Here is a 19,562-nt window from a genome sequence, read left to right as displayed (position 1 = left end):
TAATCACATTTAAAGACAGCCCCCATGTTAACCTGTGAGAAAGATAGGCCTTGCAGCAGGAAAACGGGATTTGGCGTAGTTCACTGTCGGGACACTTAAAACACATTTGTTTATGTCCTACCTTAAACATAAACTGCACCCTGCCTATGGGGCTACCTAGAGCCTACCTTAGGGGTGTTTTACATGTAAGAAAGGGAAGGTTTAGGCCTGGCAAGTGCGTACACTTGCCAAGGAGAATTAGCAGTTTAAAACTGCATTCACAGACACTGCAGTGGCAGGTCAGAGCCATGTTTACAGGGCTACTAAGGTGGGTGGCACAACCAGTGCTACAGGCCCACTGGTAGCATTTCATTTACAGGCCCTGGGCACTTCTAGTGTAGTTTACTAGGGACATACTAGTAAATCAAATATGCCAATCATGGATAAGCCAATGTACACATATAATTCATACAGGGAACACTTACAATGGTCAGCAGTGGCAAAGTGTTCAGAGCAAACAAAACTGCAAAAACAGAGTCCAGCACACAGACGCAACCTGGGAAGTAGAGGCAAAAAGATAGGGGATACCATCCCAAAGATGCAAAGTCTAACACATCATTATGAGTTTAGTGGTCCCAGCATGGGACTGCCAAACTCATGGGGAAGACACCACTACCATGGTGGTGCTCCCCCCCGAGAGCATATTACAATGTTCATGCCGGGCTGGCCCATGAGAAACTTTCAATATGTGTTCCCGCCGGTCAGTCCTACAGGAGCTGTCCTACGATATAGCACTCAGCTCCCCTTAGGGAGTCTGGACACCTAAGATTGACCAACCTTTAGCACCAGTCCTTTTGACTCTGCATACCTTTGTCTTTAACAGCATTGTTATTTCTTTACTGAGACTAAATGACCTTAGATTAAAAAGCCTATTGGATTGTTCTACTGCATTGAGCTACTTCCCGTCCATCCACTTTCTCTCTGATGCCACCATTCTGGGGATAATTAGCTCCTAACAAAAAACTGAAATTAAATACAAGTAATAGATATGCAGGCTGCAATAAATGTTGCTCATTATTAAAGGAATGAGATCACACTGTATTGCGTTGCAATGAAACGTTTTTTTAGGGACATTAGCATATGTGAGAAAATAGGTTGTTGATTGAGTGGGGTATTAACCTTACTCAAACAACACCCATGATCCCAGTCGGTGTGTACCACAAAAGTCAATAAATTAACCTGTGCTTAACCTTCTGGTCACTTGGCAGAAAATCAGTAAGGCTTAACTTACAGGCAATGTGTAAACTATGCAGCACTCAAAGGTAATAAAGTGAAAACACAATACAAGGAAAATCACACGCCAATTTAGAAAAAAATGACTTAACATCAAAATAACAAAAATCTAATCAGTACTACCAGAGGTATGAATTTTTAACATTTAAGATCAAAACTAGTGCCTGAAAGATAAAAGCTCCAACAGTGGACATCTAGTAGTACACGTCTGGGTCAAAGTTGAAAAATATCACCAAGCGCATTGGATTCAAGAAGTGGATTGGACCCAGTCAGTACTTAACTTTGGACTTAGATGAAATTCTGGAACAAAATTTTCTGAGAAGGTAAAATTCAGTGGGGCAAGGGTGCCGGAGTTGTCCGATGAGGGAGCATCATTACTGGAGAGTCACTGGACAGTGTTGCAATGAAGGTTTGTGCATTCAGACTTAGACTCTTTTTTGGAAGTTGAAAATCTCCAGTTGGATGAGGACGGAGGCTGTAGCCATGGAGAGTTCCACAAGGCTGGATACCTCTTTGGTGAAGGTCTACTGAAATGGATTTGCTGCTGCGGAGAAGAATGCAGTGGGTCAGGCCAACCAGCAATGCTACTTGGGTGGATAGATAAATAAGTTGGTGCCTGTCTTCTCCCTGTTCTCAGAACAATTTTTAACCAACATTTTTACAAGTCCCAAGTTTTGGTTCTGGGCACCAATAACACCACAACCAAGGGTCCAGGACTAGAGGGGCACCACTTGAGAGTTCAGGACTCACTCAGGCTGGGTCTCAGAGTTTTGGAGCATTTTCTGCCCCTGAGGCTTCGATCAGGAGGGCATCTGATTAGCCTTGGACTCATGCTGGTCTGAGTTTGAGTGTAGAAGCAGGGCTCAAGCAGCAGGGCAGATCTCAGAGGGTTCAAGACAAGCTGTAGGCAGCAAAGCAGTCCCTCCAGGTGCAGCAAAGCAGGCTTGTGCAATACACCACAGGCCACAGTGGCAGGCAGTCCTCTGAGAGTCCTTCCATAGGTAAAAAAGTAAACTGAAGAGTGAGTCTGAAGGTCCTATTTTCATACCAGGTGCCATTTTTGAAGTAGGAGACATTTCTAGAAGATTTCATTTGAAGTGTTTGAAGTTTCCTGCTGGCCCTGCTGTTCCTCCAAGCTGGCTTCATGAAGAATGCAGGGGTGACAAGTCCTTTGTGTGAAGGTGGAGCACAGCTTATTAAATAGCAAGTGAGGCTGTGCCCAGCTCCGCCTCCAACCCACCAGTTAATGGTGTATCCAGCTATACCTAGTCTCTATATTGTGTGGCTTTTTAGGAGGAACATAAAAGTCCAAATGCCAACCCAATCATGTGCCTAGGACAGACTGCAGGCACCAAATAGGTAGATCAGGAAAATGCCAACTTTCTATAGTGGCATTTTCAAAACTGTACCTTAAAATCTGACTTTACCATTAAAGAGGATGTGTAATTACAATTTCTCAGACAACAAACATGAAAGGTTTCGTGTTCCTAAGCAAAAGTTATCACTTATCAAATGTAATACAGCAAACCAATGTTATCCTATGGGAGCTGTAGGCCTCACAGTAGGGAAAAATGAATTTAGGGAATTTTCACTACCAGGATACGTAAAGCTTAAAAGTACATGTTCAAAATCTTAAGTACAATGCAGGCTTCCCTATAGGCTACCTAGGGCCTACCTTACGGGTGACATATATCCAATATAAGGGGAGTTTAAGGGTTAGCAAGATGGTTATATTGGAAGCCGAACTTGTAGTTTAAAATTGCATTCAAGCTGCAATTGCAGGTCTGGGACTTGCTTTAAGGGCTACTTAAGTGGGTGGCACAATAACTGCTGCAGGTCCACTAATAGCATTTAATTTCCAGGCCCTGTGTATGTGGTATATGTAATAAATGGAGGCGTTGGTATGGGGGGTCGGGGTAAAACCCTACTCAAACAACAACCACAGTTCTTGTCCGGATGAAGTCACAATCAAACATCAAATTTAGCCATTTGTGTTGGAGGGGACTACGAGACCAGAGAAGCATTGTGGGCAGTCGTCGAATTAGTGCAAAGAGAATGTTGTTTTCATGAGCGAGTGGGCCGGATCTTCACTGTGTCACTCTCCTCAGCGGTTGATGCTGTAGGGGCTTGACAGAACTTTCCATTTAGGGCTCTGTGATCTGCAAGGTTTTGGTGCCAACAAACCTGTTTGAATTTGCAAAGAGGCCAAAAACATCAATTCAGCCTCTCTGAGGCCACATCATGGTTCCATGATCTGAGAGGCACCACTTGGTGGGGGTCAGGGGCTTGCTCCAACTGGATCTGGGTGCTGGTTCAGGTGGTTGTGAACCTGTTAAGTCCCCGTGGCTCTGTACAGGAGGCCAGCAGAATGGCCCTTGGAGACTATCTGGGAGTGCTGTGTTCAGGTACAAGTCCAAATCCTTCTGTCTCAGGCAGAAGGGAAGCAGAGCAGCAATCCAGCAAGGTAGCAGTGCAACAAGGCAAAAGCCCAGAAGGGCAGCAGACCAGTAGAGTGGCTGTCCCTCCAGCAGTAAAGCAGTCCTCCTTCCTGACAGTCTTCACTGATCTAGAAGTGTACTGAAGAGCTGATGCTCGAGATCCAATATTTACACCTGGTTCTTCCTTTAGAGTGGGAGAAGCCTCTGGAGGTTTCCCTTTGAAGCACACAGGCATCCTGTTTTCCCTGCTCTGTGTAAAACTAACTACAGGGGGTATGCAGCCCTTTTTGTGGAGGCAGGACACAGCCTATTCATGTGTAATTGAAGCTGTGCCTGGCTCCACCCTCCCACCCTACCGGTGATGGCCCATTCAGGCACACCTAAGCTCTCTATTGTGTGTGGCTGTCTAAGAGGAATACACAAAGCATAACTGCCAACTACACCCAGTCATATGACTCAATGACAGGGTGCAGGCACTAAACGGCTAAAGCAGGAAAATGCCAACTTTCTAAAAGTGGTATTTTCAAAGTTGTAATTTAAAATGTGACTTCACCATGAAAGGGGATTTTTATTCCAATTCCAAAGACACCAAACATAAATTGAGTACCTATCCACATTTGTAAATTTTCACTTATTAAATGTAATAAGATAACTTCAATATTATCCTATAGGCGAGGTAGTGGTGAAAAACAAAGTTAATAATTTTCCACTACCAGGACATATAAAACTAAAACATTCTTGTCCCATTTTTTAAATACACTGCACCCTGCTCTCTGAACTGTCCAGGACCTACCCTAGAGGGTGATGTGTATATATATATATATATATCAAAAGCATTATTTTGCCAGGTTGAAATGGCAGCTTAAAACTGCACATAAGGCTTAATTGGCAGGCCTGAGATCTGTTTAAGGGACTATTCAAGTGGGTGCGCAGACAGTGCTGCAGGCCCACTAATAGCATTTAATTTAATTTACAGACCCTCAGTACAGGTAATACCACTTTACTAGGGATTTAAAAGTAAACTACATTTGCCAATTGGGTAAAGCCAATTCTACCATGTTTAAGGAGCAACCACAAGCACTTTACCAGTGGTTAAAATTCAGCAAAAAAGTGCTATGTGAAAGCAAACGTTTGGGGGTGACCTGAAGAGAGGCCAGGTCCAGCAGTATACCTCTACAAATAATGTAGAAGTCAATTGAATGTGCCAGTCAGGTGTAAGCCAATTCTGCTTAGTTTAGGAGAGAGGAGACAATCACTTTCGGACTGGTTAGAAGTAGTAAAGTGCACAGAGCCCTAAGGCCAGCAATAGTGAATTTCTGCAAAATGTGGAGGCAAATGGTTCGGGAGAAGACCACCCTAAGACTGACTGTTCTAGCCAAACATGAGGAACGTTACGTTTCTTAAATTACTGATTCCAGAATTTGAATCTGATTAAAACATGTCTACTAATATGTGAACCTGGATTACTGAAACTGTACTTTAAGCGCAAAATGGGTTATTTTCAAATTTTAAATTACACGAAAATGGGTTAACAGACTAATATAGAATTAGTGCTCCAAGTTTTTTTTCGAATTTATCGATTGTTCTCTCATCGTAGTGTTGTTCGAACGTTCCCACGTTGTTGCTGATCTTGGCGTTCGAGGTTCTGGTTTAATCAGAATTGTATAGCCTTTATTTCAGGCATGCAGGCACTTAGTATATGTTTTGTAAAATTACCTCCAGTTTATGTTTTTGTCACTGTCCTCTTGGTACCCTTCACGTTGTACCAGGTTTGAGTACATACTGACACTTGTAGTGCAGCGTTAATACAGGGAATTGTTGATACCTGAATGAAAAAACGTACTGGATGAGCTCCTCTTTCTTGACAGACCTGGGTAAGAGATTGTGGTTGAAGCTCACCACTGACAGTACTTCAGCCAGACATGGGATGGTCTGCTTCTCCTGGAGTTTCATCTCGTGTACGTTGAATTACAATGTGCGTATCTGCACATTTCCCCATCATAAGTATAGGGCTACAAATGATAAATGTGTAATTGATGTGTCTGATATTTAGTTTGGGGGTAGCTGCATTTCTCATTAGTGACACAGGAAAACTTGAGAGTTCGACAAAAAGATGTCCATTTCACATTACAGAAAAAGGATTCTGATGTTGCAATATATCTCCGTGTCATTTTCAGCCCCTTCAATCAGCCACTGACTTACAGCCCACAACAGGATGAGTTCTCGTACTTGTCGCTTTAGGCCTCTGGTGCTTCAAAACATTAAGATTTATATATTGTTTTAATTGTCGAGACATTTATTTTGTCTAGCAGCTTGCAGAAGTATGGATTTGTTGGTTCATATTTTTGCAATTGATTATTGCTAGCAGGTAACATAAATATACAATGTTCATACTTTCTTTATGCTGTGAAAAAAACGGGCAAACACACTTAGTATATTTCACATTTTGCAGTGTTCCCCAATTATGAAATGCAGGTCAGCATTCTGGACAAGTTACAGTGCTGCAGTTTTACAGACCAGAGGTCATATAATATATGACTTAAATTAGGTGAAGATTCTCCCTGGCCCCGCGTGCTAAGAATAGGGGTACAATTTTAGCGCTGTCTCACCACTCAATACACTATATCCATGTATGTCAGATTTGCTCAGAATGGGCTGGGCTGCGTCTGCATTTCTTGCTGGATGCCTGATATGACATACGCCATACGTACCGTATTCACTGTGGCTGGTGCGCCGCAAAATGACTGCCTCTCAGCTAATTCGCTTCAGCATTTGCATCGCAAAATCACCTTTTTGTGGAGTCCCTGGTTTCATGTGCACAGTGATGTGAGTTTTGGTATTGTGTACAATTTGCATTAAGAGAAGCAGTTCAGGTGATAGGTTGGAACCGTGCCCCTCAGCAGGCCAACAGCAGGGGGAAAGAAAGTGGACGACTGCATGGAGAGAAAACCGCAAAGATAGGAGTGTGCAGTTTACCATGACGGTATTGGATGGTTAAAGAGCACAACAGGTGTCTCGTGGGAAATTTTGCATCTGCAGTGCTTGCCTTCACATTGCCTGTGCCAAGCCATACTTCCAATAAATCTTTGCTGTGATCCTCAATTCATTGACAGTGAACAGACTACCACCAAGGTATCCATCTGTGTGGCATCCATTTTCAGCAACATTAGCCACGTTTCAATCTATAGGCTCATCTGTGTATAGAAAAAGCAATTTGCATGTGCATGGGTATTAGAAGAGTGTGCATAAACATTGCTTATATAATCCCTCTTTATTTCTGCGTCATCAGTGTGGACAAGCTGCATCCACAGAAACGTCTTGAACTGTTTTGTTAACTACAATTTCTATTAATAATCACCAACAATTTGTGTCCGCTCACTCAAATAGCAGCCACCATTCCTATGAACAGTGCCAGCAATTCATCCCAGTGTGTGTCACAATAATGTGGCATGCCACACTTTGGGTGTTCTATGGATGTCAAAAACCAAATAGTAAGTAAGGTTGTTTTATCTTTTTACACGCTAGGTGCACTAGGATATATGGGTCCACCTGACATTTTGGTTTTCAAATTGCATAACCACAAACAGACACAGTTTGTTGCAACATCCCATTGCTTTGAGACCCACTAATCACTGATCCGCTACCATCAATATGTTTCTCTGTACAGAGTGTCTATTTTAAGAGATTGGTATACCCTCTGTTGCGTGATGGACCACATTGTCGCTCCAGACTATGTGGCATATGAAACTTGCTGTTTATGCATGAGCAGACGACTGTGAACTCTGCATTGAGAGTTTTGATTGCCACAAAACCAGACACAAATGATGGATGATTTATGTTAGATAGTTTGTTCATGTTAGTCTAACCAATTGCAATGATCCCCAAAGTATTACTGATGCCTCCCAATATGATATGTGCCTCTGTAATGCTGCACAATGAGAGAGCTTGTGGTGGGTCATGCTAGCTATCCATACTGGACATCAATCACTACCCTCTAAGTGGAGATGGATTGGTTCCTCGCAAAATGGCTTGCCACAGAAATGCAGGCCCGTGTTTGGTGGACTTTGAAGGCGTTCCACACATATGATACAAAAGCCACATGGGTGCATGCATGAAAATCTACACAGTTGAATGTTAATCATTTGTGAACCATAGTTAGTCACAATTAGTGGTAGACAGCCAGCTTGAAACTGTTGCCATTAGCGTTCTGCATATCACAGCACTGCCAAACATGTAATAGTGTTCGTATTTACACCTATTAACCCCTTCACTGCCAGGCCTTTTCCCACTCAGGTGCCAAGTCTATTTTTGGCTATTTGGGGCAGTTCATGCTTAGGCCCTCATACCTTTTTGTCCACATAAGCTACCCACGCCAAATTTGCGTCCATTTTGGGTCCTGTGCTCAGCAGCCATCTAGAGAAACCTACCAAACCCAGACATTTCTGAAGACTAGACACCCGAAGGAGTCCAGGGAGGTGTGACTTGCGTGGATCCCCCAATGATTTTTTACCCAGAATCCTCACCAAACCTCAAATTTAGCTAAAACATCACTTTTTTTCCCACATTTCTGTGTGGGATCACCGCACCGGGACACATTTCCTACCACCCAACGTTCCCCTCGGTCTCCCAGTAAAAATGATACCTCACTTGTGTAGGTGGGCCAAGTGCCTGTGACAGGGAAGAGCCACAAACATGTTGAAATTGAGGAGGAACCAAAGCGGGTCCAAAATGGCAGTTTGAAAAGTGCAGCAGAATTTTTATCGGTATAGATGAGACAATGTTGGGTGGTAGGAATTTTGTGGATTCCGGAAGATTCCATCACAAAAATGTTGGGAAAATGTGTGATTTCTAGCAAAGTTGGAGGTTTGCAGGGCATTGTGGGTAAGAAAATGGTGCGGAGTGCATGTGAAGCACACCACTCAGGAATCAACCAGATGTTTAGTTTTCAGATGTGTCTTGGCCTTGTTGATTTTTCTAAATGGCAGTGTCCCAAAGTCAAAAAAGTGCAGCCCTCACCATTCCAAGTGGGACGATTTTGAGAGTTTCCAAGCTCTCATGGCCCAAATGTAAAACCAAAACCCAATATAATCAATTGTATTCTTGCTTGCCAGGGAATAAGATGTTTTAGTGTGCAGGGGGAGAGCTGAAAGACTGTTACCCTCTTCAGTTGGGGTGGGGTCATAACCAGGCCCATACTGGTTGGTAGCCACCACCCCACTATTTTTTTTTTTTTATTCCATGCCATCTAGACGACTTTCTGCCCCCATGTGTAGATCGTATGTAATTGCCCCATCTGCCCACTGGTGGGCAGAACAAATTTGGCCCCATTTATTTGGGGTGGGGGTATGGCCATACTCCCACCCTCTTATTTTGAAAAATAAAATCTAGTCTCAGGTGGGCTTTCTGCCCCCCCCTTGGGCCTTCCAAAAATGGGCCGATCTGCCCCCAAAGGGGCAGATATGGCCAACAGTAATGTGCCCCCATGGGGAGCAACCCTTGCCCAAGGGGCACCCCCCAATCAAAACACACACGTACACACACACACCAATCCCTGGTGTCTAGTGGTTTCTGCCCCCAAGGGGGGGCAGATTGGCCTAACACAAATGGGCTGAATCGCCCCCAAGGGGGGCAGAAATGCCCTAAATACTATTTGCCCCCCAGGGGAGCGACCCTTGCCTAGGGATTCGCTCCCCATACATAAAAACATAAAGTAAAAAAAAATATATATATATATCTCCCTGGTGTCTAGAGGTGTCTGCCCCCCCCCCCCGGAGGCAGATCGGCCTAATTATATTTGGCTGATCTGCCTCCGGGGGGGCAGAAAAGGCCTAAAAATATTTTACCCACCCGGGGAGCGGTTATGCGTAAGGATAATTTAAACAAAAAAAACTCCCTGGTGTCTAGTGGTTTCTGCCCCACCCCCCACAGGGGCAGAAATGGCCTAAAAACAATTTGGCCCCCCAGGGAGTGACCCTTGCTGAAGGGGTCGCTCCCTCCACCTAAAATAAAAAAAATAAATAAAAAATGATCCCTGGTGTTTAGGGGTTTTCTTCCCCCCCCCCCCCCCCCGGGGGCAGAAATGGCCTAAAAATGATTTCCCTCCCCACCCCCCCGGGGAAGAGCCCTTGCCCAAGGGGCCACTCCCCTTATGTCCATTTAAAAAAAATAAAAAAATCCTGGATGTCTTGTGGGCATCGCGATCGGGCAGCAGAAATGCTTGCAGAGACATGAAAGGAAAGGAAAAGCATTTCCTTTCTTTTCATGCCTCTGCTGGCCCCCTCCTCCCGAGCGGAAGAGAAATGCAATCGCGCTGGAAGCATGCTTCCAGTGCCGTGGGAGGTGACCTCTGATGAGGTGAGCACGCTCTCGCGTGTTGACGTCATCAGACATCACTGGGGTGGGCGTGGGTGGAAGGGGAAGCGATTCCCCTTCCAGCCCTGACCTGGCGGGGTGGGAGGGTGCGATCCTCTGGGGTAGGGCTAGCGCTTCCCCGAGGGCCAGTAAATGGGCGTAATGGTTACGTCCATTGTGCCTGAGAGGCACAGCCATGGATGTAACCATCTATATATATATGGTCGTCAAGGGGTTAAAGAACATGTTGTTTTCTTAGATTCCTGCATTTGTTTGCAGTTGAATTGTTGTGTAGTATATTTTAAGTAAATACATTAGTTCTAGTCATATGTTTGATTCACATGTAAATTCACATGTGGTACTCTGCAGGAGTTCACATGCAAAACTGTTGTTATGCTTTTAGGAAAATAAATGTAAATGGCAATGCTTGTGATATGTTGCATGTATTTTTAACTTTGCTCATTTTTTGTCCTTGGGTTTTCAGTATTTAGATGCATGTGTCAGAACTTTTATTATTGTGACTGTAATGCGTGAGAAAGTAAACTCATTTTGTGGTTCCAAGGTTACCAATATCGGGGCCTATTTACAAAGATAAATATTTACACATGTATGTTTACTACTCCCTCTAGGTGGAAGTCTTCACCTTTTTCCATTCACCATTTCTGATTGTAGATTTACACCTACGTGTATACTTACATGTCTCCACCCCTGGCTGGCCTCCTAAATTAGGGGTTAACAAATATTGAATTTGTTATTTACCCTTAGTTCAAATGGGGTGATATTTTAAATACCTTTATCCATTATTTTCTACAGGAGTGTGGCAGTATCAATGAGTGGCCATGTGCAGTGTTTGACTTACTCTGAGGCTGAGTTTGTGTACATTTCCTACTGTTTCACACAACTTTAGAAGTGTAGGTTGTGAATAGCAGTACGTTTAGATTTTGAGCGTGGCTGTCTATTGTACCTTTTCCCTCACTAAACTCTTCACATTTTGTAGTAAGCTTACTAAGACGAAGGAATACATGTGCGGAGATCACCACCAAGGTGGAGATCTCTATATAAAAAATGCTCAGGGAGGTGAAAACAGCAGTCTCCGCTTGAAAGTTAGTGAATAGCTTTTTGTTGAACATCGTTAATATCACCATAGTGATACTTTATATAATTCAAAATGCAGTTTGTGAAAAGGACCTGTGGTGTTATTTGGTTTTCCTGGGATCAAAAACCCAGTAGGCTAGATGCATATTTAAATTTGAAACATGGCTTTGGTTGAGTGGGTGTCTGGTTACAAACATCCTTTCATTATGTTTCCTATGTGATTTCAGCTGGGATTCTTAAGGACTCAGTAATCTTTGAGCACATACTTCTCTCTGTGAGACTCATTAGAATGAGCTTGCAAGACACTGTCTATTTGAGTGCATGCTTCTGTTTGCAAAGTACCTGTAGGATGAGTGTTTTATTAGAAAGGATATCATCTGGTTTAGTACTGATTTGTGAATACAAGATATATACATAAAGAACACTTTCATGTACAGTATATACAAAATGTTTTGAGTGGATGACACTTTGAACAAGATGCCATGCAGTTTAACATGTGCTTCTGGTAACTAAATCCTCTAGGCTGAGTACTGGGCTTTAGGTGGAAGGTGCCATTTGGTTGGTCTTCTATATGCTTCAGATACTTCATGCTAAAAATGTTTCTGGAAAGAGATGCTATCCAGTTTGTCCACATGTTTCTGAATACAGGATAGTAAGTTTAGAGCAGATGCCAGTTTCAAGGCACCATATGGGTAAACATATGAGTGTGTATGCAAGATACCTCAGATTATCATGTGTCTCTGTTGGACCTTGCCTTTCTGCAGAGTCATCCCAAAATGTTTTGCCTTCACTCCTCCTATTTTTGCTGAATTTGTTTTTGTTGGTCCTAGAAGTCTGTGTACTTTAGCACTGGTTAGTAGTGGTAAAGTGCTTGTGATTGTTCCCTAAAATGTGTCAACATCGCCTTACACCCAATTGGCATATCTAATTTACTTATACACCCCTAGTAACGTGCGCTATTGCACAAGTGATCACAATTTAAAATCCTAACTTATGGTCATGTTAAATTTCAAATTGCTATTCTGAAAAAGCCACTTTTAAAAAGTTGGTATTTTCTTACTTGAGCCAGTTGGTGCCTGTCTCTGATCAAATGTTTGGGATGGGGTGACAGACCGGCTTTTATTATTTCTTCTAGACAGCCAAACACAATGGGTGCTGAGGTGTGACCTAAAGGGCCTTGATAGACCATCCTAGGCATGATGGGAGGGAGGGAGGAACTGGGCACCTCCTCAGTTACACTTTAAAAGGCTATGTCCTGTTGACGAACAAATTATTGCGTAACCCACTATAGTGAGCCCGGAGTCAGAACAGAAGGTGCAGGGACTTCAAAAGCATGTCTTTTAAGTCTCCCCCACTTCCATGGCCCAACTGGGTTTAAATATAGGACCTCTTACACCACCACTTCAGTACATTTCTGGACCTGTAAATGCTCTGCCAGGAAGAAGGACTCCTGTGTTGCTGAAGAACTGCCACTCTGCTGGACTTCTGTTTGCTGGACTCCTGCTTTGCTGGCCTGTGCCTGCTGCCCTCTTGTCTTGGAGTGAGAAGGACTGAGTCTGAATCTCTCCAACCAAGAACCCACAGTGACTTCAAGGGCTAGTTGGCTGTCCTCCTGATCTGATGTCTCAGGAACATAACAGACTTCCAACCACCTTGAACCTGTACCTAGACTCTGCCATCTGTCAGTCAGCACTTTTCTCAGTCCAAGGTCCTCGGATCCCCATTGATGGCAGCCTCTACAATGAAATTCTGCATCACCACCTTTTCCCCCGCCTCGACTGCCCAAAGCATCTTCAATGTCAATACATCGGAAACACACCGCAGTCTTCCTGCATCTCGGAACTGATGCATCGCCTCAGTTGTGTGGAGAACATCGACGCATCCCCTTTACTATGCAATTCAGAACCAACGCAATGCTCCGCAACCCGCAATTTAGATACTTTGGTTCAGCGGGCACAACTGGATCCCTGTAGCTGGCCCGCAGTCCATTGCAATCGGCCTAAACATTTGACTTTGTCCCTGTACGGCATAACTAGATATCCCCGGCTGGAGCTTCTTGAGTCTAAGTGCTATTTTACAGAATATTCTTTAACAATTCACAACTCAGGTTCTACTGCTTGGATTTTTGTTGTTTTGGTCTTGTTTTATTCATCAAATTAAGTTGTATTTTTCTAACCTTGTGTGGGATCATCCTTTTTGTGTTGAATGAAATGTTCCACAAATACTTTACACATTGTCTTCAGGTTAAACCTGTCTCCTCTGTGCCAAGATACCAGAGAGTGAGCGCGGGTTAATTTGGGGTTTGCTTGCACCTTACCCTGTCGAGAATTGTGGTTGCTGCTTGACCAGGGCTCACACACCAGTCAACCAACAATTTGTCACAGAAGAGATCCCTTCAAGTTTGATATCTCTGGAATCCTAAATTAAAATCCTAATTTATGGTGACAACATTAAATTACAATTCTGAAAATGCCACTTTTAGAAAGTTGGCATTTTCTTGCCTTTGCCATATGGTGCCTGCAACCTGTCTCTGCGCTTCATTTATTCCTCTTAGACAGCCATACATAAAGGGAGCTTAGGTCTGAATTGCTGGTCCATTCCAGGCAAGACGGGAGAGAGAAGCTGGACACATCCTCACCTACACCTGAATAGTCTGTGTCCTGTCCACACACAAAAAGGCATAATGACTTTGCATTGTCTCTTCAGCCAGCTTGGAGCCAGGGCAGGGAAGACAGGGCATCTGTGCACTTCAAAGACATGGCTCTAGAATCTTCTCCCACCTCATAGGCACAACTGTGTATTAAAGAAGGACCTCTGACACTACCAATTCAGTATACGTCTGGACTTGTGGATACTTTGCCAGGAAGAAGGACATCTCTGCTGCTACAAGGATTGCCACTCTGCTGGACTGCTGCTCTTCAGGAACTGCTTTTGTAGGAGGCTGGTGCACAAAAATGATGTGCACTGTGCAGAGAGTCCAATCAAGCCCACCTTAGTTTACAGAGGTAAAAACTAGACCATCTAATTCTCTAATTTTTATTGTAGGTTGGTTGAGCAGTTTGGCCAATCTTAGAGAAGTGCTGAACATTTGTTGTACTCACAGTATCAATAGATGTGGATGCACACTCAAAAGAATAACTCAAGACCAATTTACAAAAATACTTTAATTTTTTATAAAATGTTTAATACCACGATCATCAAAAATTGGTAAGTACTTTTTAAGTTATGATTTTTCAAAGTTTAGCAAAAGTAGTCTTTTGGTACGTAATTACACGCCATGGGAATCAATGGGAAGAACCTTTAAAACTGCATTTAAAATCAGGCAATGTGTTTACCAATGTTTCCTTTCGATTTTAGGTCGAGGTCATCGAGATATGTAGTGAACCATCCGGACAAGTTTGGGCGGCTCCTGGTTTCGGCGGGAGCAGCTGCTGAAAAGTTCTTGGTGCTGGTGCATGACCACTGTGGGGGACCACTTTGAAAAGCACTGCACAGGCGGACTTCACGGTGAGTCCGGTAGGTCCTTGCAATATCGTGGTCACAAGAGGTGGGGGACCCTTAAAGCACAGCTGGTTCTCTGATGCAGGGCCTAGGGAGGCTGGGTGCAGAGCAGATAGGGGAGCTAAGAGCTGTGCGCAAAGGTGCCTTTGGAACCAGGGGACAGGACACTTTGAGGGGTGGATTTCAGGTCAGCAGGGCCACTTTGGGGGGTGGTTCTTGCATGTCCTGAAGTCCCTCAACTGGAGCTTACTTCTGGTCCTTGGAGAGCCTGGAGTGGACTTTTCTACTGGGTGTCTGATGTTGGGTGTCCAGTAACCCGAGCTATTGCACAGTTCAGCAACTGGAGGTTGCAGCACCACCAAACTTGTCACAATTTCAGGATTTGTCATCCGGGTCCATCAGGTGGAATTTGGTCTGGCTGCTGTATCCGGTTCCTTGGTCAGCAGCCTGTCAGTGAACTTCACTTGTGTTTGCAGGGAGCGATGCCTTCACTCTGGAGGGAGATCTTTGGTGATTTTCAGAAGGGTGGAGGTTCTCTGGGGTTTTGTAGAGTGAGTCTGATGTCCATGCAACCCCTTATCAGTGATTGTCGAGCCATGGGTGCATCAGGCAGGGTTTGGCGACTTAGTCTTTGTGCAGCAGGATTGCAGTTTTCAAACTTTGGGACTTCTTAGTTGCTGGCATTCTTGTGTCCTTGGAATCTGATCTGCAGGTCTAGGTGTGCCCACTAAATACTGCACTTAATAGGCATTAATGGGAATCCCTAGCCGTGACCAATGGGTCATCTACCTTGGGGTGGCTGCACCCACTATGTGACCACTTCCTGTGGGCAGAGTTCACTTCCCTATCCCTGATTGGCTATTTTCCTACCATGCACGATGGAGGAAACTGAACAAGAGGAGTCACCTCGCATGCAATACCTTAGGAGTTGTGCAGACAGGGGTTGGCAACTCCTCCTGTCCTTTGTGCATTTTCCCATGTTTGCTCCTGCCAAAAGTGGGGTTTGCAATGGTGGCAGCCACCTGCTACTATCAACAGAGCTGGGGGTAGAGCTTTAAGAGGGGGGAGCCCTTTGAAGCTCACTGGCATGGCAGTGCCCATTGCTGGGGGAGGAGGTCCAACACCTCTGCCCAGGAAGGGCTTTGTTTTCTGAACCCAGAGAGCAAAGGCTCTCCTCCCAGTGTTCCAGAATCCTGACTGGTGGTGGCAAGCTGGTTGTGATCAGCCAGCAAACAATCCAGGGATAGTTAGATTTTGTGGGTGGCCCCTGGGCACCTTTCTCAATAAGTCCAGTACTGGTACCAGTTTGTATTTATTGTTCTGAGTTGTTGGATACCAAACAACCCAGGGTTCGGAGTGGCCATCATGTAGCTGTGAAACTTGTGCTGACCAGTGTCCAGCACATGCCTTTAAAATGGCTGCTCTGTTTACTTACTATGTCCCAGGTTTGGCAAGGGCACAGTAGGGGCATATTGCTCATCCATCTATGCCCACACAGGAATCATAGTGCACCCTGCCTTAGGGCTGGACGGCCTGCAAGAGGGGTGGCTTACCTATATTGCATGCAGTGTGTAGTGGACAGGTCACACAGGCTGTTCGCCTTGTCAGTTTAGCATTTTAGGATTGCACCAGGGCACTCATCCTGCAAACAAAGTGCTGAGGGCACTGGGATGCATGGTACCTGACGGGGGCGCAATCTATGCTGCTGCCCTCTGGGGCCTACACTTAGTACCCCCATGCCCACACAGGCATTATAGTGCACCCTGCCTTAGGGCTGGACAGCCTGCCAGATGGGTGGGTTACTTATATTACATGCAGTATGTAGTGGACAGCTCATACAGGCTGTCTGCCATGCCAGTTTTGCATTTTAGGATTGCACCAGGACACTCAGCCTGCAGTGACAGTGCTGGGAGCCCTTAGATGCATTGTCCCTGAGGGTGGCACAATCTGTGCTATTTCCCTCATGGGCTTACCCTTAGTACATCCTGCCCTGGGTGCCTAAGTACCATTTACTAGGGACTTACAGTGGCAGGTAAAGGTGTTGCCAATTGCGACAATGCATTACAATAGTTTTGGGAAGAGACCTGGTCCGGGGAACCTGGTTAGCAGGGTCCCTGGGCACTAACAACTTTGAAACCACATCAAATAAAAGGCACAAAGTTGGGGGCTAACCACGTCAAAAGAGGCACTTTCTCACATTCCAGTGCTGTGCTGACCTGCTGCCATCTTGTGTGGAGATGACGATCTGGACCTGTTGGTCTCCTGATCGGATTCTCAGGGGCACATTAGACTCCCCAACAACTCCTGGGCCAATGATCAGTGAATTTCAAACCCCCAAGAGGCTCCTATCAGGTCCTAGGACATTTGGTGTGGCTCTCAAGCTCCTAAATTCAAGCTTTTGGGCTCTTTGTGACTGCGGATAGTCCCATTCGCACCAGAACAGTGCTGCTCAGATGGAAGATCAGTGTGGGCCACCACAAGTTCGTCTTTTTGCACAGCAAGCATTGATCACCGGCATAGACCGCCAACACGAAGCACCACCCGTCCTCAACACCCAGTCTTCTCCTTATGCCACACTGACCACTGCCAGCGACTCTGTCCTTGGGGTTTACTTGTGCCTTACCCTGACTAAGATTGTGGTTGCTGCTTGACCGGGGTTCACACCCTAGTCAACCAGTAACTCAAGTTCCAACATGTACGTAGCTCATTTTATAAATAAACAGAATGCCTTGTCTAATTCAATGAGTCTGAATAGAGCTTTGTTTAAATATCTGTGCCTATTGCCTTCTTAGGCCCTCCTTATAAGAGTCCTGGTGTTATAGGGCAGTAATGCCACAACTGGTGTTATAGAGACCAGTGATATCGGTAAAACCGGAGTCTGTATTAAAGTTGGATCTCAAGTTGATTAACTACGGGTATATTAGTAATAAGGAGCAGCAAATATTTGGTGTTTCAGCACTGATTTACATGCTTTTTCCAATTTGATGGTCGGTTTTCACCTGGTCATTTTGCCTGCTTAGAGCTAATGAAATTTCCTTGCAAGCTGTAGTAGTCCTCTAGTTTTGCCCACTGCTTGTGATCCTGATGCGTGTCTAACTTGTCACATTGGTATTATCTGGCCACTCACAGTGAAGGCCTAAGTCTCTAATGTTTCCTGTCAGAGTGGAAGGATTTTACTAACAATTACAGAATTTCTTAATAAGGAGCTAAAAGCTTGCTGAGTGACAATATTGTCTAGTGATCATATATTTTAAATGCATTGGGTTCAGGTTGACTTTCTAAACTAAGACAGTCCCCTGAACCGTGGTATTACAGCAACAAATGAATTTTAAAATGAGAAACTCACTATAAAACTCTAGGTTTGGGGTACTACAGAGTGCCTAGAGTATATACAGGAAAAAAGAAGAAACCAAAGTTGTATGCTACTTGCTTGAATAAGGAAAGCAACAGATCGTATGTCTAGAACATGCATGCAGAGTAGACATGACATATCCGGATGCAATGGAAGCATGAAACAGGAAAGAGGAACGAAGGCACCCACAATGGAAAGAATATTGAGAGGGTTATAGATCAGTACAGGGGTGAGGTAAGATTGCTAAATGAGAAATAAAAAAGCAGGAAATATCAGCACATAGTTAAGGCTGCAATATGGCATAGAATATATTGCAATTATTGATGAACTGAGACTAACCGTGAAAGGAGCAGTAAGACCCCGTAGTAATGTCCCAGGAGCAGTAAGAGCCACCCTGATGGCAGCAATGGTCAGGAGGACATTAAGACCAAAAAGGAGGAGTATGAGCAGTTCAAGTATTTCTGTGGTATCTTTTGAGAACAAAATGAGAAATGAAAAGTTTGTGGCATTGAGGAAAGTACATCAAGTCAAAAGATAGAGCGGTAGATCAGGAGAAAAAAGAAGAAAAGATCAGCAAGAATTACATGGAAGGGAGAAAAGGAGAGTGATTGAGGAATAGACTACAATGGAACCAGGGCAGATGTCAAAGAGACTAAGGGGGTGATTCTCACCGCCGCCCGCCAGAGTTCCCCCCTCCAAAATACCGCTCCGCGGTCGCAAGACCGCTGAGGGTATTTTGGGTTTTGCACTGGGCTGGCGGGCGACCGCCAAAAGGCCGCCCGCCAGCCCAGTGCAAAACGGCCTTCCCACTAGGACGCCGGCTCAGAATTGAGCCGGCGGAGTGGGAAGGTGCGACGGGTGCAGTGGCACCCGTCGTGTATTTCAGTGTCTGCATAGCAGACACTGAAATACAAAGTGGGGCCCTCTTACGGGGGCCCCTGCAGTGCCCATGCCATTGGCATGGGCACTGCAGGGGCCCCCAGGGGCCCCGCGGCACCCCCTACCGCCATCCTGTTCCTGGCGGGAGACCCGCCAGGAACAGGATGGCGGTAGGGGGTGTCAGAATCCCCATGGCGGCGGAGCGCGCTCCGCCGCCATGGAGGATTCACAAGGGCAGCGGAAAACCGGCGGGTGACCGCCGGTTTTCCGCATCTGACCGCGGCCGAACCGCCGCGGTCAGAATGCCCTGCGGGGCACCGCCGGTTTGTCGGCGGTGCTCCCGCCGACCCTGGCCGCCGGGGTCAGAATGACACCCTAATTTAGGGTTTTATCTTCCCCTTAAGAAGCACTAGAGACCCTATGGTTGTTGAAGGATGTGAATGATATGGACGTAACAGTGCTTACTCCTAATTAACTGAGGGAGAAAGTGCTTAATTTTCAGTATTTCAATATCATTTTAAGAAGAGGGGGCATTTTACAATTAGGAGACGTGTATGGGCCCCTGAAAGAAACTTCACAAGAAACAAGTGCAGGTAATATTCTGTAATTGCAAGGAAGGTCTAGCAATCATGAAACAAATACTGTGTAAGAGGGACCTCTATTTATCATGTAGC

This window comes from Pleurodeles waltl, chromosome 12, assembly GCF_031143425.1.
Source record: "Pleurodeles waltl isolate 20211129_DDA chromosome 12, aPleWal1.hap1.20221129, whole genome shotgun sequence".
NCBI classification, from domain to species: Eukaryota; Metazoa; Chordata; class Amphibia; order Caudata; family Salamandridae; genus Pleurodeles; species Pleurodeles waltl.
The sequence above is the reverse complement of the archived record's forward strand: the minus strand, read 5'-3'. Positions refer to the sequence as shown.